Genomic DNA, 25699 nt, shown 5'->3' with positions numbered 1-25699 from the left:
ATGCCAGAGATTATCCAAAACCACGATCACTGCTTTTTTCCTTTCCATGCTCAGGCCTGAATCCCAGCTGATAAGGATCCAGATAATCTGCTTCGGCCAAAATCCACTGAAGCCGTTGCACAATTGGCTTCTTAATCACTTTTTCAAAGAAACATCATTAAAGATCTCCACCTGCTTTGCTTGTATGATTACTCAGTTCCATAGAAACTACTTTTTCTTGGTAGAAAAGCGTGTTTGAGGTGACCATCTTTGCACCATAGCTCAATTACCTTTGAGCTCTGAAGAACAAGGTCTACTACATACATTAATCTTAAAAAGCAGCTCACAGAAAAGCAGGCATAAACAGTTATTGATGCTGGTGCCACCACCATTATTCATTATTAAGAAGAAAGGTGTCATGTTTTGTAAGTAACACTGATACCTTTTGCTCTGGAGGGAGTTGAACTTCAGTTGGCAAATGAAGATTGTATTCTGCAAGTGTAGACACATATTTCTGGAACTACTGTACTCTCCCAAATTCATTTCTGAAGGCACATCAATTTTCTGTGCTATGCACAACATACAGTAGTTTGTTATGATCTGGAGTGTTGGTTCTATTCTGAGATAAACATTACCTGTACTTTGACATGACTATTCAATCTTCAGATATTTCTCAAATACAGTAAGGTGGCTTGGGCTACTGTTAATTTTCAAAAGAAGTCTGAAATTAGCTTGCCTACTTAGGAGTATATTTCTAGCCTATGTCTGTGTATCTGTGAAAAGACTTCAGACAATCAGGAGTGGAAGAGGCCATAGCTATCTCTCAGACTGTCCATTTAACACAAGCACTAAATGTTTCCCATCATCATTAATATTTTCTTATGAAAGGACCATGCTCACAAACAGACCATGTTCTGAATCAGCAAAATATTTCACGCTATATTAGTTACCCTTCCTATATTTTTAATTATATGAATTAGCCAGTTGTGTATTCTCCTGCCCTATTCTATATCAGGTTTTTATGAATCTTGGCATGACAGCTAACAGACAATAAGCACAATAAGTGCGATAGTTACAATAATATAAAATTATCACAGGAGTTATCTCTGTCCCTCCATGATGGCATTTTCCAATGAAGGGCATAAGTATGGATTTCTAAACTTGGTTTCTTTGTTTTATAGGTATTACATACAGCATATTGCTCTTAACAAAGGTAGACCTTGAAGAAATGGAATGGAAAGAGTATGATGTTTTTGGACTTAGGATTCGAGAAGGCTCCTCAGAATACCATGGATTGCGGGGGGGAGGGGAACATTGAACAAATCAACCCAGAATTCTGATTCAAGGCACAAATGACCAGACTCAAATATTACTCCCATAATATTTTGCAAAGGCTTAGGTCTCTGGAAAAGTCTATATTTGCTGAAAAAGGTGAAAGCAAGGAGAATTAGAGGACAACCACCAGTGAGTCTACGGAGAGGGGCGGCATACAAACCTAATAAATGAATGAATGAATGAATGAATGAATGAATGAATGAATGAATGAATGACAGCAGTGATGGGAACAATGTTAAAGGATTATTGGACTACGTTGGATTCTAATGCTCCTGGATAAATTCTTTTTATGACTTGATGGCACATAATAAAAAGACAGGGGGCTATGCTGTGTGTAAGTGTGTATGTTTTGTTTTATATATAAGAAGACCAGCAGTTCTGTTTACTTCAATGCAGTCATGGGTATTTTGAAGATAACAAAAGTAGCATATGACATCCTATTACAAACTCCAACTCTTTCAAATTTGCAATGCACATACTAATGGGCAATAATCACACAGTCACATCTGCCCCTTTGATTTTTCTAATCACACACAAACAAGGACACCATTGGTGCCCCTTTACTCAGATAGTGATAGAAGTAGGTAGGTTGGGATTTTTGAAATAGCACCATAGTCTCAGGAGAGATTTGGTTTTATAGCCTACAAATTCTGCAAAGCTTTTCCATTGTTATTGCAAACTGACTCCTATATGTATTTGGTTTTCAAAGCATTCAGAATATTTAGAGTGTAAACAAATGTAAAGCAGCATGATTCCAAAGTGATGCCATTTTTCTTGAGAAGAATTATTTTGAAGCATGAGCTAATAATTCAGTTGATACTCATGTGAATGTAAATTTTGTGTTTTTTGGACTATTTTTTCAACACCATGTTCCAAACTCTGTGTTCGGTATATTAAAACCCAGCAACATAAAAAAAATCAATCTCATTGTATAAAAATGTATGGGTGCTTCTTAAATAAAGTCACTCTCAATATACCAGCACTCATATATATGACTTTATCTTCCATAATCAGGCATGAGAAGGAAAAACACTGGGACTTTCCTTTTATATTGCAATGTCTTTTGTGGAGGGGACATTACAAAAATCAATGACTATTTGTTTATGGGGCCATAATTCATGTGGTGTGTGTGGAGAACCAGCTGCATTTATAGGACTGCAACTAATGTAGTGTGATTATTCTACATGAGTGAACATTAATGATCATTCTTACATATGTAGTTAAGGATAAGTGGATAGACTGATTATATAACTCTATGAGTTACTGAGCAAAGTTGCAATGATTGAACACTGTGACTTTCCTCTCCCAAATCTCTACTACTTATTAAATGTAACTTATTCTCTAATGTGTGTTTTATTATTATTGTTGTTGTTGTTATTGTTATTGTTGTTGTTGTTATTATTGTCATCAACAGCACAATCTTTATATTGTAACAAATTGTGAACAGGAAAGAAAGAACTTAAGTGAAATATACACTTTGTAGGGAAAATAAATATTTTCTCTATATCCAATATTCAGTACTATGCATATTTCATCATTTCATGACTGCAACTAATACAGAAACTGGCATGTTTGCATAATTGCATGAAAAATGATACCTTGTTATTCTGCTGAAAAAGCCAGCTTTTTTTTTGAGTCTTTTCCACCACATTTTGTAAGGGTAACCTTTCTTCCTGGTTTTTGCCAATGTATGAGACTTTCAACCTCAGTAGTCTCACAGTGAATTTCTAGGTACAGGGTTTTCAACTGCTTATTCAGCCCTAAAAAAACTCCCATATTAATATAAAAAATAAAAATTATATCAGACTGAAAATTCTTGGGCAGAAGAAATTAAGAAACATATGAAACAAATGGTTTTATTGAAGCTGATTCCCACTAGCAAATGACTCTGGTGCTATATGAGCCAACTTCATCCAGTGCTCAAGTCTGTGGAAGAAAAAAAACCCCTCTTTTTCTTTAATAGAGATGAGAAGAAATTACCAGATCTAGAAAGATTGTTTTCTCTCTCCTAAATCAATCTTTTTTTCCTCTAGAGGAATTAAGGAGCATTCTTTAAACACAGATATTTAAGACAAAACGTTAGCTACCCTCATTCTTCTTTCCAAAGGAACAGAATGACAAATCCATCCCCCCCCATATTATTATCATTTTTTTTCAATCTTGCAACCTGTCTCTCCTCCTTCCCTCACACAGAAGAAAATTTATTCCCTTTTCCTTTTCAAACTTGTACCAGGTTGGTACGGACCCCAGCAAGAATGCCATCTTGGAACATATCTGATGTTCATTTGCACTGACATAGAAACATAGAAACATAGAAGACTGACGGCAGAAAAAGACCTCATGGTCCATCTAGTCTGCCCTTATACTATTTCCTGTGTTTTATCTTAGGATGGATATATGTTTATCCCAGGCATGTTTAAATTCAGTTACTGTGGATTTACCAACCACGTCTGCTGGAAGTTTGTTCTAAGGATCTACTACTCTTTCAGCAAAATAATATTTTCTGAAAGAGTAGTAGACACCTCTCTTGACTACCTTTGTGAAAGCATTTGCATTCGGCAGGTGGGTTTGAGCAGGCACTGAAACTTTATCCAAATGCTGGAACAGCTCAGTCAGGAGATGATTTGTTATGCGACGCTTGTTTAGAAACCCAGAGTAGTTCAAAGAACAGCTATACCTGTACATGCAAACAAATCCTCATTTGAGATTCAGGACAGTGTAGGTTTGCAGGCTTAGTGTGCAAGTCTAAGTTTTAAATTGGGCTGTTGGGAGTCCATCCCAATGCCAGCTATAATTTCAATGTCTCTATTTTGTTCAGAAATTAGTAGAGTCTCGTGTTCTGGGAAGATGGATAGAGCAATCTATTTTAAATACAATAGTATTTATCATGGTCACACCTCACTCACAAACACTGAGGGGGAGGAAGGCATGGAGGACACAAACAAGGAAGCATTGTTCAAGTACATTTGAACCAAAGAACAGAAAGAACATCTGCCTGTAATTTGCCTACCGATTTAATGCCAAGTACTTCCACAGCATTAACATAAACATTTTTCCATTTGTAAAAAAATAAAAACACACCTTTGTCTCGGTCGTGTTTGTTGAGAGAAGGGAATATTTGATTCCTCTTTTCTCATTCAGAGTCAAAGAAGAGTGTACTAATAACTCTCCATTGTTGTTAATGATTTTTTGGCAAAATAGAGTTTTGGCAAGTCCTATTAGCCTATTATCATAAAACTTTGTAACTCCGTGCTTTTAGAAAGCTAAGACTTAATTACAGTAGTGGCTTACTTCTAGTATCCCAGGAGACTAATTTTAGATATAAATTAATCCGTCACCAACCATTGTCCTCAAGACTTAGCTCTTCAACTGCATAAGTCATAAGAGCCTCAGTGGTACAATGGTTAGAGTGCAGTACTGCAGGCTATTTCTGCCGGTCATGGCTGCCAGCAGTTTGACAGATCGAATCTCAGTAGGTTCAAGGTTGACTCAGCCTTCCAGCCTTCCAAGGTCAGTAAAATGAGGACCCAGATTGTTGGGGGCAATATGCTTACTCTCTGTAAACCGCTTAGAGAGGGCTGTAAAGCACTGTGAAGCGGTATATAAGTCTAAATGCTATTGCTAATCATCATCATTATCATCATCATCTTGTGGGATTTTCACATACAAACGGATAAGGTAAGGCACATAATACACCAGATATTACACTTGTTGAGAAAAACAAGGTGATTATCATAGGCATCACAATACCAGAGGATAGCAAGGTTGATGAAAAAGAACACACACAAAAAAAATCACAAAACAACAGGACTTAAAAACCGAAATTCAACTATTATGGCACAAACCAGCAGTAGTAATTCCAGTGGTGATTGGAACACTGGATCCTGTCCCCAAAACACTGGAATTACATTTAAAACAGCTCAGAATCAATAAAATCAGCATCAGTCAAATGCAGAAAGTTGCACTGCTCGGTTCCACACATATACTTCAAAAATATATTATGATGTCCTAAGTCCCTAGGTGGAGCTCGACTAGTAATTAATGCCAAATCCTGTTAAACAACTGGCTGCTGTGATTATTATTATTATTGTTGTTGTTACTGTTGTTGTTGTTGTTGTTATTATTATTATTATTATTATTATTATTATTATTATTATTATTATTGAATAGCTGTGTGATTTGTTTAAGTGAGTGTGTGCAAATGCACATCTGTGCCTGGTGATTAGAAGAATACTGTTATTGTTTCTACACAAAGTAAAAGGTACCAGGGGTGCATGCAAAAACTATGGGAGAACTGCTTTGTTAAATGTATGTACCTGGGGAAATGTTTGGCAGAATCCTGCAAAGAAACAATAAGCCAAATATAGAGAATACAGTGTCACATACTGTATGTCTGGTATAAGTGTGTTTGTGTGGCAATCAGATGTTTGGCTTTCAGTAGGCAATTGGGAACTGTATACATGTGAGAAATAAAGTTTATTATACCATATTGTTTTAGAGGAAAACTATGTGAAAGTAAATAAGCCATTGCAGTGGTGGCTATAAGCCGGAACGGTAAATTGCGCTCGTTGCCGTGGTCCGTAAGTGCTTGTGGGGCCAGCGCAATTGTCCTTCTGTACTTGTGGAGGTAGCAAAATCGCGCATGGAGCCACAGGTGTGCCCCTGTTTCGGCATGTGCGGAAGCAAAAATAACTCACCAAAACACCTATGGCTCCGTGTGCGATTTTGCTACTTTCTTTTTTATATATATATAAAATTTATTTATTTTTTCAAATATAACAAAAAAGACATACACAAAACATATACATACAACATTTGGGAAACGAAAGTTTCCCCATTTTTTTTTTAATGTTCGATCAGAGAATTTTGCTTCTTTCGCATAGTATTAATTCTTTTATTTGACGTGTTGCTTTGCTTGAATTTTTATTATTTCTTTGCTGTTCTTTCCTTTAACCAGTCTTAAAATTTTCCCCATATTTTATAATAATCTGAATCTTCCTTTCCCTCTAATTTTTTGGACAACCTGTCCATCTCTGCGCAGTCCAATATTTTTTTACTTACTATATTTTTTTCTGGTGTTTTATCTATTTTCCATTGCTGGGAATATGCTATCCGAGCAGCTGTTAGTATGTGTATAACTAAGTATCTTACCTCTTTTTCCAATGAAGGGCATAATAAGGTGCGATTTTGCTACTTTCACAGGTGCAGAAGCAAAATCGCACTGGCCCCACATGCACTTACGAGCCACGGCGGTGAGCGCAATTTAGCGTTTCAGCTCGTAGCCCATCGCTGGGCCTGTGTGAAACTGATGGTTGATTGCTGAATGCTGTGACAATGGTATGATGGAAGCAAAATATATATGAGAATAACCAATGGATGGAAACTAATTAATGGGAGAAGCAATCTAGAACTAAGGAGAAATTTCCTGACAGAACAATTAATCAGTGGAACAACTTGCCTCAAGAAGTTGTGGGTGTCCCAACACTGGGAGAGTTTTAAGGAAGAGATTGAACAACAATTTGTCTGAAATGGAATAGGGTTTCCTGCCAGAGCAGTGGGTTGGACCAGAAGGCTTCCAAAGTTCTTTCCAATTCTGTTATTCTATTAAAAGTGGAATGTTTTATTAGTGCTCTGCAGCAAATGAAGTTGCACACTGGCACTGGAAGGTGGAACCTATTCCCTTAGTCCACTCCAGATACCTGATGGAGTCTACTGGGTTTTTTAGAGGGAGGAGAGGATAGTCTTGAAGGACTGGAGAAAGATTGGAAGAATGATTAGACTCCAACGGAAAACTTAATTATAGATAAAATACATACATGTGTGGAGATGGACGAAATTACTAATTCAATCAAGGGAAACAAAATCATGGAATCAAAACGAACATGGCAAAAATGGCATGAATGGGTTCAAAAGAGAATATAGAAATAATATATTATGAAGCAGCAGTACAATTAAAATGAACTACAGTTACCTTGTAAATAGTTTCATTTATCATTTAGTGAATGTAATAAATATTAGAAAATAAATGTATAAAGTTTAATGTATACAATGGAATGTAACAGGTTAAAAAAAATCTACTATAAGAACGTTAACAGAGAAGGTTTATGATATGTAAAATGGAATAAATTGTGAGTTGAATTATATGTGAAAACTTAATAAAGAAATTTTGCAAAAAGAAAAAATAAAGAAGGACTGGAGAAAGAGCTACTACCAAGTTCAGACCCCCACCCCAAAAAAGACAAGCCATTTTAGCTTTAAAAATCCAGGCATAGTAATTTCATTTGTGGTTTATTTCTTAGGCTTTATGACAATCATTTTCCAAAATGTCTCTGAAATATATCCAGGTACCCAAAAGGACCTTGAATATAAATGAACTTTTTGTAAATTAGTTAACTGAAGTATCCAGGAAGTACACCACTGTAGTAGTGGGGAACTTTTAACTACCCTCCATGATCCATCACAACCCGATAATTATATTATTCAGTGCTTCTTTCAGACATTTCGCAGTGTTGAACTATCAGCCCAATTGAGATACTATAATTGCATGTATTTATTATTTAAAACATTCACATACTTGTCTTTCAACCTATTTGGATTTTACAGCAAAGTGTTACAAAATATAAATAATACAAGATTTACAGCAGACTGCAGGAAGATTAATGATGGTAATAAGAGTGGCAAGTAGAAATCACAAGGCATTTCCAAAATGCAAATGCAGATTAAAATGCTCAGCCAAATAAAAATGTTGTGAAATAGCACCAAAAATATAATTAGGAAAATTTATCATCTTAATGTAGATTAGAGCTATCTATTCTTGAGCAGCAAAAATCTGAAGGACCAGCAGGTGAGATAAAGAACACTAACTGCTGCCTTCATGTGGTCAGTCACCTATATTTTGGCAGCCAAACTCTGAATAATTCTAATAATGATGTTTCACATGTATCCCTCTGAGAATTCGACATGCTGAAAAAAGCTTTTTGCGTTATATTTGCAAAATAAATTGATATCATGGAGAAGGGATAGGTCTTACTGAACTGATTGCTAAAGAAAGAGATGCTCCATGAAGGAGTGAGATTTTTTGCCATTTAAATTATTATAGAAATTGAATCAGAAGTTTATAACAGAAACGAATACACTGCCAACGCAGTTCTCTTACAATTGATGTGGTGCTCCCAAATCAGTCTTGTTAGTACTCTGTCCAAAAGGTTGGGTTGGTAATATATAACATGTCTAAAATGTTGTGTATAAATTTGCTGTAAGTCACCCTGAGTCTCAGGAGAAAGGCAGCATAGAAATCAAATAAATAAACAAATAAACAAACAAATACATACATACATACATACATACATACATACATACATACATACATACATACATACATACATAAAACAAGCCAACAATATATGGCTGTATGGATTGATGTAATATAGCTTTAAAATTGTATGCTGTAGTATTGCAAGTTGCCATAAGAGGGAGCTAGAGATTATGGCTTATTCTCTCTGTTGTTTCATTCTCATTGACTCTTTGACTTGGTAGTGATCTCTGTGTTACACTCTGTTATATTATGATGTGTTTGTAAGCTGTAGTATCTTTGTTGAATATATATGACAAAGACAAACTGGCAAGAAGAATATTTATTTTATTTATTTTATTTATTGACTGATTTGAATATGTATGACCTGAAATGTTTATTTGAACTGTTCTGTTTTCTTAAAATAAACACTATATGCACTTTAACGTATCTGTGTGTGACTCACATTTACTGCAATATCCCGTTTCTATGTTCATGTCCTTGATGACTCAAGGGTAGCTCTGCACACACCTTAACAAGTCTGTCAAATATTCAACCATTTTTCAGATGTAGTCTCCACTAGTTGAGGTATTTGGGACATCTTCAAAAGCTTCCCCACACATTAAAAAAAAATAAGATGGAAGACTATAAGAGCATGGTTTACCAGAATCTGCTGCACCACTCTTCAGGAGTGGTGACTGGTGAGCCAGTTGGTAGTAAAATGATTCTGATGCTGAAGTCGCAGAGCTTCCCATGTTAAACATGCAAAGCATTGCAAGCTTATTGTTTCAAGAACAAGGGGACACAATCTGAAGTTAGTTGGGGAAAAGATCAAAAGCAACATGAGAAAATATTATTTTACTGAAAGAGTAGTAGATCCTTGGAACAAACTTCCAGATTTAGAACTTAGGCTTGCACACTAAGCCTGCAAACCTACACTGTCCTGAATCTCAAATGAGGATTTGTTTGCATGTACAGGTATAGCTGTTCTTTGAAATACTCTGGGTTTCTAAACAAGCGTTGCATAACAAATCATCTTCCGACTGAGCTGTTCCAGCATTTGGATAAAGTTTCAGTGCCTGCTCAAACCCACCTGCCGAATGCAAATGCTTTCACAAAGGTGGTCAAGAGAAGTGTCTACTACTCTTTCAGAAAAATATTATTTTACTGAAAGAGTAATAGATCCTTGGAACAAACTTCCAGCAGACGTGGTTGGTAAATCCACAGTAACTGAATTTAAACATGCCTGGGATAAACATATATCCATCCTAAGATAAAATACAGAAAATAGTATAAGGGCAGACTAGATGGATCATGAGGTCTTTTTCTGCCATCAGTCTTCTATGTAAGGAGAACGCAATCCCAGCCTAGATCTGAAACCCATCTATCCGCGGTAACTCTGACTAGTCAGATTCAGTATTAGCCTTGCAGTGGATTAATTCACCCAGACACCAATTTACAGCAATTAATGTGACAATTCAAACTTTCCTGTATCTGCTCTTATCAACTAAAATGTTGGAAAGTCAAAGTAGAATGTCATGATGTCAAAAGCAGGCAGAGTGATTATAACAAAAGAAGGGGGGAGAGGAGAATTTTACACGGACATCTAATTTTTTTTCACTTCGAAAGTAGACTACTTGCAATGTAGTGAAGGTAATATTTTTTTTTCCTAAAAATAATAACATGGTTTTAAGAGAGGAGCAAGTCAATTATAAAAAATATTTGCACATGGCAGTAGATGTGTTTATCTAGACAAAGCTCTATCATTTGAAAAGATCCAGGTACTTGTTCTTAGCATTTAGTAGTTCAGGAACAAACAGCCCATGAAGATTTTAAAATAACCGTGAAAATAAAAATTGAGAGATGCATCAATCTCTTTTCCTTGTTATCTATCTCACAAGATTCTTACCAGGATAAAAGGGGAAAGAACTGTGCCTTTCTCATGAGCCCTTTGGATGAATTGTAGGATGAAAAAAATAATAATACATGGAATACTTCTGCCTCTGATCCAAGGTTTAGTAAGTCTAAAAGCATACCAGGAACATACTGGTTCCCACTTTTCTTTTGCATATTGTATTTTGTGTGAAAAGCACATTTTATAAAGATGCCTCATGGTAAACATATAAATAGAACTCCATTTCTTTCTTTTTTTAAAAAGAAGAAATACATTCTGAGTTCAAAGAGCCATTTCTTCCATTTCATCTTTTCAGATTATCTAAGCAGCAGTTACCAATTCTTCTAGCTTTTCTTCCTAAATTTCACAAGAATCCTACAGTGCAATATATATATATAGCTATCAAAGCACAGAAAGTAATTTGACTTCCTTAGTTCTGGACATATCATTTTCATATAGTTTCCTCAGAAGTTTATAGAGGGCTTTGAAATAAGGTGGATACAGTTGATTTTCTTGAAGAACTGATGGATTTTATGCTGTCTAGTTTCATCCAGAGTTGCTTATTCAAGAGTTAGTTGCTGCTCTGTGATGATGGTTACAGAAGAGAATATATTTTGAAAGTTTTACAGTGGATAAAAAAGCATTCAGAATTAAAGTAAAAATCAAATCCATTGAGGATAGTGGAGGGAGAGGTGATGTAGAGAGGGCAAACTTGCTATCTATTGATTGATTGGTTGATTCCATTGTCAACATGAAGTCCCCCCCCCCAAAAAATGTTTAGAATCTTATTAAAATTAGAAAGACTTTATCATCTATTTATATAATAAATTTGCAAGGAGTTTATAAATGTTGTTTGGCGGGATCCAGGGGAAGAGCCTTCTCTGTGGCGGCCCCGACCCTTTGGAACCAACTCCCCCCAGATATCAGAGTTGCCCCCACCCTCCTTGCCTTTTGTAAGCTCCTTAAAACCCACCTCTGTCATCAGGCATGGGGGAATTGAGACTCTTCCTCCCCCTAGGCTTATAAAATCTATGCATTGTATGTTTGTATGTATGATTGGTTTCTAAATTGGGGTTTTAAATTAACTTAAATATTAGATTTGTTTACATTGCATTATTATTGCTGTGAGCCGCCCCGAGTCTGCGGAGAGGGGCGGCATACAAATCTGATAAATAAATAAATAAATACATTTTTTTAAAAAAACTAATTTGTAAACTTACAATCATTTCAATACAAGGATATCAAGTATTTAAATTGTTCACTTCCCTAACAGGTTCTTCCTGATTTGAAAACTGGTTTGAGAAGGGATCTGCTGATGGCTGTTGGTTCCGAAAATTTTGTGTTCCTCTAAATTAGCTGAGGTATATCTGCAAATAACACTCCCAAGGCAATAAAGGCAGGAGAGAGATATGACTCCATCTATTGTTTGCAATCATCCCAGAAAGATCACTATAAGAAACAGTTCTGGAATAAGATAGGCGTTGGCCTGATTTTTTAAAAATTATTGCAAATAGGGTTTACAATATTCATAAAACATAAGAAGAGCCATGCTGAATCAAGCCAAAGCCCATCAAGTCCAGCATTGTGTCACACAGTGGCCCACCAACTGTCCATGGAGATCTTTAGCAGAAAGAAAAGGCAAAATCCTCCCTTTCCCTTGACCCCCAACAAATGGTACCCAAGGGGATTCTCCCTGCCTCAACCAACATAGAGGCAGCACTTGGACATCCATTTCAATAACCATCGATACACTTGGCATTCATGAATCTGTCTAATCCTGCCTTGAAGCTATCCAGGCTGACAGCTGTCACAACTTCTTCTGGAAGTGAATTCCATAAACCAATGACCCTCTGGGTGAAGAAATATTTCCCTTTATATGTCCTCACTTTCTTACCTATGAGCTTTAGGGAGTGTCCCCTCATCCTAGTATTGTATGATAGAGAAAAGAATTTTTCTCTTTCTACCTTTTCTATCCCATGCATGATTTTATACACTCCGATCAAGTCACCTCTTAAACGGCGTCTTTCAAGGCGCTCCATTTCCTTGATCATTCTTGTTGCCCTTTTTTGCACATTTTCCAGTTCCATTATATCCTTCTTGAGGTGCAGTGACCATAACTGTGTGGTCTCACCATCAATTTGTACAGAGCAATACAACACTTGCAGACCTATTTTCGATTCCCTTCATAATCATGCAAGCATGGAATTTGCTTTTTTTTGTTGCTGCTGCGCACTGGGTGGACATCTTCATTGAACTGCTTACCAAAACCCCAAGATCCCTTTCTTGGGTTGTCTCAGAAAGCTTGGTTCTTTTCCATTCAGAAGCTTTAGGAGATGTGGGGGGGGGGGTTAATGAGATATTGATAGAAGATAGATTATTTATTTTATTTTATTTTATTGGCGGCTCACAGCATACACAAGAAACAATAATAAACAATCAAATTAATAATACATTAAAAAACAATCCTAAAAATTCTACTTTAAAAAAACTTCCAATAACCATTCATTTGACAATCATACTAAAAATGATTAGGAGAGAGATAGATGATAGATAGATAGATAGATAGATAGATAGATAGATGGATGGATGGATGGATGGATGGATGGATGGATGGATGGATGGATGGATGGATGGAGAGAGAGAGAGAGAGAGAAATCCAAAGTCACCCAGGCAGGCAGGCAGACCGATAAATGGATAAGCACAGATGGATAAATGGATAGGTAGAGACATAAAGATGGTTTGATGGATAGAGATAGATAAGAGAGTGAGAGAGAGAGAGAATAGATTAGATAGATGAGAGAGAGAAAGAGATGAGGGAGGGAGATCTATTGGACCCACCGTCCCAGGTTCAGAGTCATAGCCCTGATTGCTTCTGTCATCATTGGAACTACTTTAAACTTTACTTTCCACAGTCTCTCTAGTTCCTCCTTCATATCCTGGTACTAGTCCAGCTTCTCATATGCCTTCTTCCAGATGTTGCTGTCACTTGGAACTTTTACATCGATCACCACTGATGTCTTCTGGTCCTTGTCTGGGACAACCACAATGTCTGGTTGATCGGCTACAGTATTGGGTTCCTACCTGAGTGGGGGGGGGAGACGGCATTCTGGTAGCAAAAATGGAGCTGCACGTACAGCTCTGGGTGACCAACGGATGTGCACACATGTCAGAGCAAAATTTGGCTTCTGCGCATGTGCAGAAGCAAAAAAAATATATCGCTGAAATCTTGCACGTCCACATATCTTCTCACGAAATTTTCTTCCTGCGCATACACAGAAGCCAAATCTTGCTCTGCCATACACGCCTGCCCACTGGATGCACCTGGAGCTGCCCACACATCAGCATTGGTAGTGGAGGTAAGTTGCAACCCCCACCTGATCTGCTACTACCTACTGTCCATCTGAATCTGGAAGTCCTCCATGAGTTTCTATGGAATCTCCCATTTGGATTTTTATATGCAGTATCAGCAGCTTCTGCCATCATTACTGGAACACAATGAAAGATATGTTTATTGATCTGTTTTTTCTGTCTAATGTGTCCTGGGCCTGAAGAGGCATCATGGTGCTCATATTTCCAATACTTCCGCAAAACTGTGTTTTCACAGTTCTTAGAGGAACAAGTACTTATTAAAAATGTGGGATGTAATGTTCCTTGATGTGACTCAAGACATAAAACTTTGGATGGATGCATAGATCACATATTTAGATTTGACTCCAGTGTTACTACAAAATATTATCCTATCGCTTCTGTATCCAAGAGTTATGTGCTGATATGGATTAACGCATTCATTACATATGACACAGAGATCAACTTCCCTCCAGTGTTCTCTCTAAATTTTTTTTGGGGTGGGCGGAAAAGTATAGTGTCTGAGCGGCAGTCCCTTCGGGACTGGGCGACACAGAAATAATAATAAAATTTCCCTCTCGGCTTCTGGGCAGGTTTGGAAAACTCTGAGTTGATGATGATTTTTAAGTGAGCGATTGCTCACCTGCTCAGCTTAGAGGGAACTATGCTTCCCTCATGAAGCAACTCCTGAAATGTTTTACTACGACAGTTACATCGGCTGAACATGATGAAGTGGAAAATGGCTAAGGCATTCCATTGTCCACTTCAAGCCTTCAATTTACTCATCGGCCTCTTTATAAAAAGCACGTATATATACATTTAGAGAAATCCAGCAAGTGGGTATATCTGAAAAAAGAAACCACTCTTTTAGTGTTATTTGGAACCGGTGAAAGACCTATGAATTGGTTGTGTAACCTTTTCAGATTCACAATGGACCAGGCAGTGCATTTTGTTTTTGTTTGTTTCCTGAACCCATTATTAAACATACTTTTGAGAAAATTAGTCTTAGGATATGGTGGGAGTGCCAGTTGTGTAAACTGATGGATGCTGTTCTAATACTGGAGATTCTCAGGCCTTGTTACAATATGAATCACAATGATATGTAGAACGCCAGTAAAATTCAATTAGAGAAGCAGTTAGAACTGCAGAGCACAGCTAAGATGAAAATGAACAAGTGTAAAAGTGTCACATTGCTTTGTAAATAAAGCCTCCCACATTTTATTTATAGCAACGAGCTTGGGAATCTAGATTAAATATGCTTTACTTGTTACAGTCATGCTTTATCAAAGAAAATAAAATGATCTTGGTAATCTGAATTATCTCAAGGAAAGAGGGAACTTTGTGTGATAATCTTTCCCCGTAGAAATAAGACTGAGTAGCAAGAGTGAGTGTGTGGAGAGGAGCAGATTTACATTTTCTTTTAGTATTTTTCTTTTTTGGAAAAGCAATTCAATTCCCAATTGGCTTTCAGATGAATTCAAAGAGTTATTTCCCTCCCTGTTTATATCATGCAATGATGCAGACCGGATATTTTTTATTAGAGATTAGTGTGTGGAGTGAATTTATTCAATATATATTATGAAAAATGGAAACAGTCTTTCCTATACTACTCCCCCAAAAGCTACCTACTATTTGAAGAGAATAAAAAAATAGGGTTGAAAAGAAATAAAGGCTTTTGATGGAAGCTGGTTTACAAAGTGATACAATGTCTTTTCATATGTCATTTTTCCTTGTTTTATACTGACTTGTTTACGCAGTTAATTTAAAGTGTGAATAAAAAGGAATTGAAATATCCAGTTAGGGTAACTAAAGTGGTTTCCGCATGAGTTTTCCATTTACATTTCTCCTAATCTCATGTTTACTTAAGAGTTCATGTCTCACATTTGACAGATATTTATGAACAGGTTCCTTGAGATAACACTTTCTTCTCTGTTAAATCTTTGGAATATACTGCATATTTACAAAATAGATTTACCAAAGAAAAAAAATGCTCCCCGTAGCCCCATAGCTAGAATATCTGTACAGTGTTTTCTTCAATTATTATTCTGTAACTTCCTCTAGAAATGTATATTACTTTTTCATTACGTTGGTTTCTGTACACAGAGGCTTTTTCTTAGTTTCCTTATTTGATTTCATAATATTGTCATGCAAATTACATTTTTCTTTTACTCCCCCCTTCTTTTCACTGAAAATCAGTCGTTATATCTTGTTCCATTCATTTTATTACTAATACTTTTATTATTAATTATTATTAATATTTACATACTTGGGAAAGTATACAATTAGTATAATGTGAATCTAAATAAAACTATTGATAAAGATTACACAATCTGTTTGGAGCTTCCAGTTGAAAAAGCCATGATCACGAATTGGTAAAATAACAATGATGTAAGAGGATTTATTTACTTGTAGTCAAATAACTACAGATTATACATTGAAGTTTACTCAAGGGAATCTGTTATAAGCCCGCTTTCTAATTCTGAATCCACATAATTTTGTCATTCACAGTCATCGAATGTCATACAGTCATACATCATTCTCATTAGCAAACAGGATACAAGAAACATTGCCATTCAGTCTTGTCACTCTAAATCAATTTCATTTAAAAAAAATATTTTTATTACATACATATAAAACACAATCACATACAAACAAACAAACCAGAATGGGTACAGTTTTCCCATATTTACAATAAGTTTGCATTGGGTAATATCCACAATTATATTATTCCTTACATATATATTTATACTTTATAGTTTTCTTGTTCTTCCTTTCTTTATTTCTTACTTTTTCTATACCATTGTTGTGTAAAATAATCTTTCTTCTTCTATAATAGCTTATTTTAAACTTTCTTATTGACAATTTCAATTTATCCTTTCTCTGTTCTAGCCATTCATATAATTTATTTCATACTAAGTAATATTTGGATTCTTCTTTAATATTCAGATTTTCTTCGTTAATTTGTTAGCACATTCCAATATTTTTCCAATTATGTCCTCATCTTTTGGTATTTTCTCATTTTTTCAAAATTATGCATAGGTTATTCTTGGTACAATAATGATCTGTATAAACAGATACTATAATTCCTATTTATATTTTTTATCAGTTATACCCAATAAAAATAGTTCAGGTTTCCCATCAATATCTTCTTTTATTATCTCTTTTAACCATGAACTAATTTTGTTCCAATATTTTTTTACCTTTAACAAGTCCACCATAAGTGATAGTAGGTTCCATTTTCCTTCTTGCAGTTTCAGCACCTTAATTCCATCTTATCCTAGGTTTTTTTCCCTGCCAAATGTATTTTGAAGTCTTTAAAAAAAATCTTCAAAGAAAGCTTTCCTGGTTTTGTTGGAACTACAAGAAAAATAAAAATAACAACTTTGGTAAGATATTCATTTTATTTGAGGATATTCCCCATGGGGAATACCAATACCAATGCCCCTTGGGGGACCTGATTTGTTCGGAACCAGGTTGGAATCACCCTGGAAGGGTGGTAAAGAAGAGAGACACCATCTGATTTCCTGGTAGGGGTGGCAAACACATCTTCCCCCGAGAGCCGACAAGAGCTCCCCACCAGTGGTGGCTGGGAAATGACTCATTGAATATTGAAGTCATATGTGAAGGAAGATATAAGATTATGTGCTGGAGAGGTTAGAAAATAGAGTGCTGGTGAGTGTTTATTGCCGATAGAAGCCTAAAATTGTCTGTTTGGAAATATTTAAAGGGGAACACAAGGACATGAAATTTGGAAAACAACTGCCTAGCTAACTGGGGACCATAGAGAAAATTAAAAAAGAAAGTGGAATTGAAATCCATGCCCATTTTTGAGGACTTAGAACTTTGCTAAATATTAAATATTAAAATATTAAAAAGGTGAAATAAGGATACTTTTGGGGCAGAATTGATTTGAAATATGAGGGTTATCTGGAAAGTAAGATTACATGGCACATAGCTCTCATAGGAAATGTTCGGGGGGAATTTAGTATTACTATCATGTAGCAGGAAGCCAGCGGAAGAGAATAAACAGTGCCAGTGGTCAATAGATCGTTGACTGGCATTGTGGTGAAGGTTAGAAGTGAGCATCCTCATTCCGTTTCCCTCGAAGTGCGAAGTTGCATTGGCATCCTTCAGTCTCGAAAGACCGTGGTATCATGGTCTGGATTCCCCAGAGTGGATTCTGGATTCCCAAGTGCGAAGTATGCACTATAATAGAAACATAGAAACATAGAAGATTGACGGCAGAAAAAGACCTCATGGTCCATCTAGTCTGCCCTTATACTATTTCCTGTATTTTATCTTAGGATGGATATAAGTTTATCCCAGGCATGTTTAAATTCAGTTACTGTGAATTTACCAACCATGTCTGTTGGAAGTTTGTTCCAAGCATCTACTACTCTTTCAGTAAAATAATATTTTCTCACATTGCTTCTGATCTTTCCCCCAACTAACATCAGATTGTGCCCCCTTGTTCTTGTGTTCATTTTCCTATTAAAAACACTTCCCTACTGAACCTTATTTAACCCTTTAACATATTTAAATGTTTCGATCATGTCCCCCCTTTAATATGCTACCTGAATGCTAAGGGCATGAACTCTGCTGCAATGGGTGCCCAAGATGCTTACTGAAGTGTACGAAATCGAGAGAGTCAATGCCCCCCGAGAATTTCTTGACCATTTCAAGATTGAAGGCGAGGCTTTTCTCAACCTTATAGTGACAGGATATGAAACCTGGGCTTATGACCATACTCAATCTAGAGCAAACATCAATCTATGCAGTGGCACCATACCCATTCTTCTTCAGCCAAAAAGTTCAAAACTCAAGAATCAGCGAGAAAGATCTTGGGCACCCATCGTGCACAAATCTTGGGCACCCATCACAGCAGTGTTCACTGGAACTGCTCATTCTCTTCTACTGGCTTCACACTACATGCCTTATAACCTTACTTTCCTGATAACCCTTGTACATATGATTATTGGAATAGTGAATCAAATTTGAAGAGCACTGAGTGACATCTACTGGTCAGAGGACTTAATTTTTTAATGGACTTCCTGACAGCTGTTGAGCTTGAATAAGAAAAACATCTTTGATATTTGCAAAATACAGAACTATGAGTAATTTGTTATTGTACTAAAAGACATTTTGGACCCATTCAATTTCAATATTGAAAGATCAGAGAGATTTGGAGATTGAACAATCTAAGCACTGTAACAGACAGCATTTCTGTTAAAAGAAGACAGGGGCTGTGAAACAACATTTGGATCAGTTGCAAAAATAGTGAATCTTGATATGGAGGATATGGAGATAAATAACTATGAATAATTGATGGCAATTTTAAAAGAGATTCATCTAGGTATAAAAGGTGTTCAAGAGGATCTGAAAAGAAACCTTTTGGGACTTGGAGTGGACAAAGAAAAGGAAAAAGATCTAGAGGATAACAATGATGTCAATTAGGAGTTAGAGAAAAATAATGACTATAAATATGAAATTAATGAGCAAGAAGATAAGGAAGAAAAGAAGGAATTAGAAAAGAGCAATCAGACTGATGAATATACTTGGACTTACAGTGGCAGAAAAAAAGCCATTCTGAATGGACAAATTGATGAGCATGATGAGACTTATGATGCTTACACTGAGTTATGCAGTGACAAAAAGAGACTAGAAAAAAATATTGGTATTGGGAGAAAGAATTCAAAATAGAAGGGGGGGAAATATAGAGACAAGATTAAGAAGAGGTAAGAGAATTAGGCAAATATTATAAGCTGCATGAACAGGGAGATACACTCCAAGACCAGAGAGGTAATAATGCCACTCTATAAGGCCCTGGTCAGACCGCACCTGGAGTATTGCATCCAGTTCTGGTCACCACACTTCAAAAAAGATATAGAGACTCTAGAGAGAGTGCAGAAAAGAGCAACTAAAATGATAAGGGGACTAGAGCCCAAGTCATACGAGGAAAGGTTGCTGGAACTGGGCATGGATAGTCTAGTAAAAAGAAGGGCTAGGGGGGACATGATAGCTGTATACAGGTACTTAAGGGGTTGCCACAGAGAGGAAGGGGACACACTGTTTTCCAGGGCACCAGAGGGCCAGGCGAGGAACAACGGTTGGAAATTGACCAAGGAAAGATTCAACCTGGAGATAAGAAAGAATTTCCTGACAGTGAGAGCGATCAACCAGTGGAACGGCCTGCCAGCGGAGGTTGTGGACTCCCCAACTTTGGACACTTTCAAGAGGAGATTGGACTGCCATTTGGCTGGGGTGATGTAGGATTTCCTGCTCAGGCAGGGGGTTGAACTTGATGACCTGTAAGGTCACTTTCAACTCTAATAATAAATAAAAATAAATAAATACTTAAAGAGGAAAAAAGTTTGATGGGAAAGAGGCTGGTGCTACAAAGGTGAAAGGAAGAAAAAAAGAGAGCTTAAGAAAAGAAGAATGGAAAACTATAAAAATGGTTAACTGAAGGTAGAGGAAACAGATTTCTCTTGTCATATCTTTCTTTTTTTAATATTTTAAAGTATGGGGCATAGATTTAGACAATAAATAATGTGATTATTGCATTATTTTAAAAATTATTTTGGTAGCGTTATATTTTTTAGTAGGTTGATGTAAGACTGGTTGTATTAAATGAATTGATAGAAGAAAGTGTAAACTCTAAAATTATTGGGTTTTTTATATAAAATATATGTCACGGTGCAGCCCAGGGGTGTCAAACTGGTGGCCCGCAGATCAGAGGCCACACCCACCCCGGCTCCGAAACGGAAAAACCATCATGATACATCACATGATGCGATTGAGTTTGGCACCCATGGTATAGCCTCTCTTCAGAGCATGCGGTATTTTATTCTCTGGCTGCAATTTGGCCTGGGTAAAACTGGGCTGCTTTTTCAGATAGTTATATAGTGTGACCCCTGCTATAATAATGATTCCAATTTCATTAGAGGGCCATTTTCTAAATTAATCAAAATGCTTATAGTAACCATGACCAATTACAGTATATAACAAAGTATTCTGCCAAGCTTTGTGCCCATTCAGCCCATGCAAGGCAATTTCAGATTGAATATGTGTATCTTGCTAAGTGGTTAATTTTTCATTCATGGTCCTGAGACAAATACTGAAAGTGTGATTTCTACTCCTCTAAATGAGACTCCTCTATTGCATCTTAATGAGACTCAAAGCAGCACTCAGTTGTCCAAGGTTTGCTTCCTTAGCTACAATGAAGTTTGGAAAAGCTTTCAGTGGAGAGCCAAAAGCAAAGAGAAGCATGAATTTGTGAAATTTATTTATTTATTTATTTATTAGTCTAATTTATATGCCGCCCAACTCCGCAAGGACACTGTGTGACTCACAACAAAGAGAATAACATTTAACAGGAACAATTTAAAATGACAATATAAAAACCCCTAATAAAAAACATGCAAATCTTTTATGACCACATCTAGATCATACATCATTTGATCAATGGATCTAGGCCTGCTAGCAAACCAGGTCTTTACTGGCCTCCAGAAAGCCAGTAGAATGGGGGCAGTATGGATCTCAGGAGGTAGCTGGTTCCAGAGAGCTGGAGCCACCACAGAGAAGGCCCTCCCCCGCAGCTCCACATTGTTTAGCTGATGGGACTCAGAGAAGGCCCTTATCGCTTGAAATATCACTATAATATACAACCTTCTCCCTCGTTAAATTTATTTTCTAAAATTTGTTGCCCCATTGATTAAATACTAGTCTAATTTCAGAAAGCTGTAAGCTGTGAAGCTCTCCTTTATATATAAAATATTAATATGAGATTTAATCCAAAACAATACCAAAAAAATTTAAACAACTGACAATGACAAAAAAATTAGGTACTCTCCTTTAACACATCAAGGTTTTAAGAAAATGTTTCTTATTTTGGAGTAAAAAGCCTGTTGATAAAAAGAGAAACCGAACTTCTGTTTCCATTGCTTGATATGCAAGCTTCACAAGATTCTGGTCCTCTGAGGTTCACAGAGATTAATCCTTATGAAAGTTTGGAAAATCCAATTCAGTTTTCAATGAAGCCAGTGTTGCCCTGCAGGATTATTCCGGAGTTCCTGTTCCTTAACTGATTTTATCTCAGTGACTCTTCTTGGGGATAGTTCTGTATTATTATTATTATTATTTATTATTTATTAGATTTGTATGCCGCCCCTCTCCGGAGACTCGGAGCGGCTGTAGATAGTCCTTTGTGGTTCATCTCTGGTTCATATGGTTAAGGAGTTCTGTATCAAGATAAATAATGTAACTGGATTAAAACTATACACTTATTATTTATTTTTTTATCCCTCTTTTTTTTAAAGAAAATATTTCATCAATTTAAGACATCAAAACATGTCTGACACCCCTTCCTCTATTTCCCTCACAAAAACAAATCTGTTAGGTAAGTTGAACTGAGAGAAATTGACTGATCCAAAGCCGCAACCAGATGGGACTAGAATTCACTCTTTCCTGGTTTCTAGCATGATGCCTTAAGCACCAAGCCAAACTGGCTCTTTGTATGGCTCTATATGCTATTCTACAGCATGTATGGGCCCATGCGATTAATTTTAATCTCACAGTTTTAAACTGAGATTTTGGTAAAAAAGGTTTGAGGGTTGCTATTCCTTTGTATAGCCTTTTCAAGTCCAATAAATAAATAAATAAATAAATAAGTCAGTCAAAGACCTCAATAAAGATTTAACTTTGACTAGATGGCATGCAAGCAGAGGTGGGCTTCTAAGATGGAACGGGGACATGTGCTTGCCCCTGTAGCTCTGAGTTCTAGCGGAGTCCAGCGCAATTATGCTACTGCACCTGCCATGGATGCAACTGCGTGTCCGTGTGCGATTTCGCTACCTGCCCAGGTGCAGTAACACACGTCACCCTTCCACCTTAGCAGCCCACCTCTGTCTGCAAGGTGCCTTCCAACTCTGTCAATCTGTTAAATTATTTTCTCAACATTTTGGTTTAAAACAGGCATAGTTCTGGGATATAAAACCTTTGTGCACTCAGAATTCAAGATAAGAGAATTGCCATTTTAAAGGAGAGAAAAATCAGCATTAAAAAGCAGTTTAGATAGAATAATGAAAATTTGCCCCAAGCAAATTTCTCAGCCTCAGTGGACTAGTGGACTGAGAAATCATCAGCATGATAGGGGCATATATTACTTATGCATTTCTTGCTTAGCAATATTGCTGTTTTAAGGAAAATAAGGTATAGTGAGCTTCTTGTTCAGGCAGGGTGGAACCTGGATATAAAGGGTATTTTTGGTAAATTATGGTACCTAGGTAAAAAACAGGAATGCAAGTTAACTATCAAGATAGCTTCATCTTAGATTGATTTCATAGATTCATCTTCAGGGTTGTTAGAGGGGAAAATATCAATTCTCTCTACTTATCTCACTGCCATTAAATTCTCTAAAGCAGGGGTCTCCAACCTTGGCAACTTTAAGACTCGTGGTCTTCACTCCCAGAGTTGCTCAGCCAGTTTTGCTCTGAGGAACTCTGGGAATTAAGCCCACAAGTTTTAAAGTTGCCAAGGTTGGAGACCCCTGCTCTAAACCTACTCATGGAAGGTTTCTAGAAGAAGAAATTGAAGGTGCTATTTTACCATAATGAGCTGTGGTGGCGCAGTGGTTAGAATGTAGTACTGCAGGCTATTTCTGCATATTGCTGGCTGGCTGCAGTTCAACAGTTCGATCGTCACCAGCTCAAGATTGACTCAGCCTTCCACCCTTCTGAGGGTAATGAAATGAGGACCCAGATTTGGGTGGGCAATATTCTGAGTCTGTAAAACCGCTTAAAGAGGGCTGTAAAGCTCTATGAAGCGGCATATAAGTCTAAGTGTTATTGCTATCATGCATCTTGTTTTTCTAGTCATACTTCTCTCTTACCTGGTCACAGTTTCATTTTAGAGATTGGTTCAAACTTCTAGAGTGCATCACAAGACTGGAAATGGAAGTTGCAGGCCAAGTAGGATTGTTCTAGAGGTTTTATCTTGTATCAGTCGACTTAAGGACTCCATTGGTTGCTGATTTTTATCACAAATATAAAAAGCAAGGCCAAATCAAAGATGTTTATTAATTGAAATTTTTGGTTTTGTCTAATTAGGATAAAAAGATAGAGCTCAGAGTATGTAAGTTAACCTAATACTCTTGACCGCAGTGCCACCTCTGAACTATTTTAAAGTTTTAAAAAAGGTAGGTTCAGATAAACTTTAAGGACATTTTTTTCAGGCAAAACTTTAATCTTTAAATGGACAAATATGCTTGCAGTAGATTGTGTCAGAGTATTCCTATCTCTTTCTGTCTTGCGTTCTGTTTCTGAATCTGTTCTGAAAAATAATAAAGGAAAAGATAGAGAGTTGATTTAGTGCTCAGAAAATACTGAAGGAAGATTTGTACCTGTGATTAGGATTTATGTGCTCTGTTCTTGTGTATCTCCAGGTGATTTTGGAATAATAGCTAGACTCCATGTGAAAGACCTTTTTGAATCTGAAATAGGTAGCTGAATAAATACCACACTGCAAGTAAGTGCCCTATAATAGAAAGTTAAAACACTTTTTAAAAGCAAACAAAATATTTCCACAAAGCCCAGAAGCAAAATGATTGTTGCCAATTTATCTTCCATAAATTGATTTTTTCCCCGATTGATAAGATAGTAACACGATATTCTCATTCAAAGAAATTCTATAAATACATTTATTCATTCATTTTATTTAAACGCAAAATCACATTCCTGATTATATTGTGTAGAATACAGTGAAATACTTACCTTTGATTGTCCTGAATCTTCTTTCAATCTATTTTATCACACTATCAATTTTATCAATCAAGTCCAAATATCGGGGGTCCAATTTTATTCCCCCCCAATCCAGCGCTATTTCTGAACGTTTATGAATAGAGTAGAGTGGAGTGGAGTGGAGTGGAGTGGAATGGAATGGAATGGAATGGAATGGAATAGAATAGAATAGAATAGAATAGAATAGAATAGAATAGAATAGAATGACAGAGTTGGAAGGGACCTTGGGGGTCTTCTGGTCCAACCCCCTGCTTAGGCAGGAAACTCTAAACCAGTGTTTCCCAACCTTGGGCACTTGAAGATATTTGGACTTCAACTCCCAGAATGCTAGCTGAGGAATTCTGGGAGTTGAAGTCCAAATATTTTCAAGTGCCCAAGGTTGGGAAACACTGCTCTAAACCATGTCAGACAAATGGTTAAAGTTTTGATTATGTTCACTTTAGTTGTCTAGAAGCAGCTAGAAAAAGATATATCTTTTGGCTGACTATTTTTGCACTGAAGCCCAACTTTTGGCATACCGGGCTACCGTACTACACAATATCTCTGTTGTGAGATCTTTTATGAAAAACAAAGTTCTGATACCTCTTCTGCAAAAATCCATCCAACATCACTAACTTCCTATTCTTATGATTTCAAAGTAGGCCTAGATGCATGTAGGAATATTGCACATAAGACAAAGTTGCATTGTTCCATCCCGTTCACATTTAATAGGCTGCTTTAACTACAGTAAAGCAAATCACCACTACTTTTAAAGCAGGCTGTTAGAAATGGACTACGTGTACAATTTATGTATCCTCTGGAGCAATAACAAAATAGAATTATCTTACACTACATCATGTTTTGGATTCAAATGTTAAAGAATATTATCAGGGCTTAAGCAAACAGGAGTTATCATTGTTAAAGTATTCTCAATCAGCAAAGACCCATATTAGAAGGCACTGAAGAAAAGTGAACTGATAGCATTGTCCAAGAATGGGGAAAGCTATATTTAAAAAATTGCATGTGCTCAACAATCAAATGTTTGCCTATTCCAGGTTGGTCTATCTGTGTAGATAAGAG

Source organism: Erythrolamprus reginae, chromosome 2 (genome assembly GCF_031021105.1).
Source record: "Erythrolamprus reginae isolate rEryReg1 chromosome 2, rEryReg1.hap1, whole genome shotgun sequence".
Lineage (NCBI taxonomy): Eukaryota > Metazoa > Chordata > Lepidosauria > Squamata > Dipsadidae > Erythrolamprus > Erythrolamprus reginae.
This window is presented reverse-complemented; position numbering follows the sequence as displayed.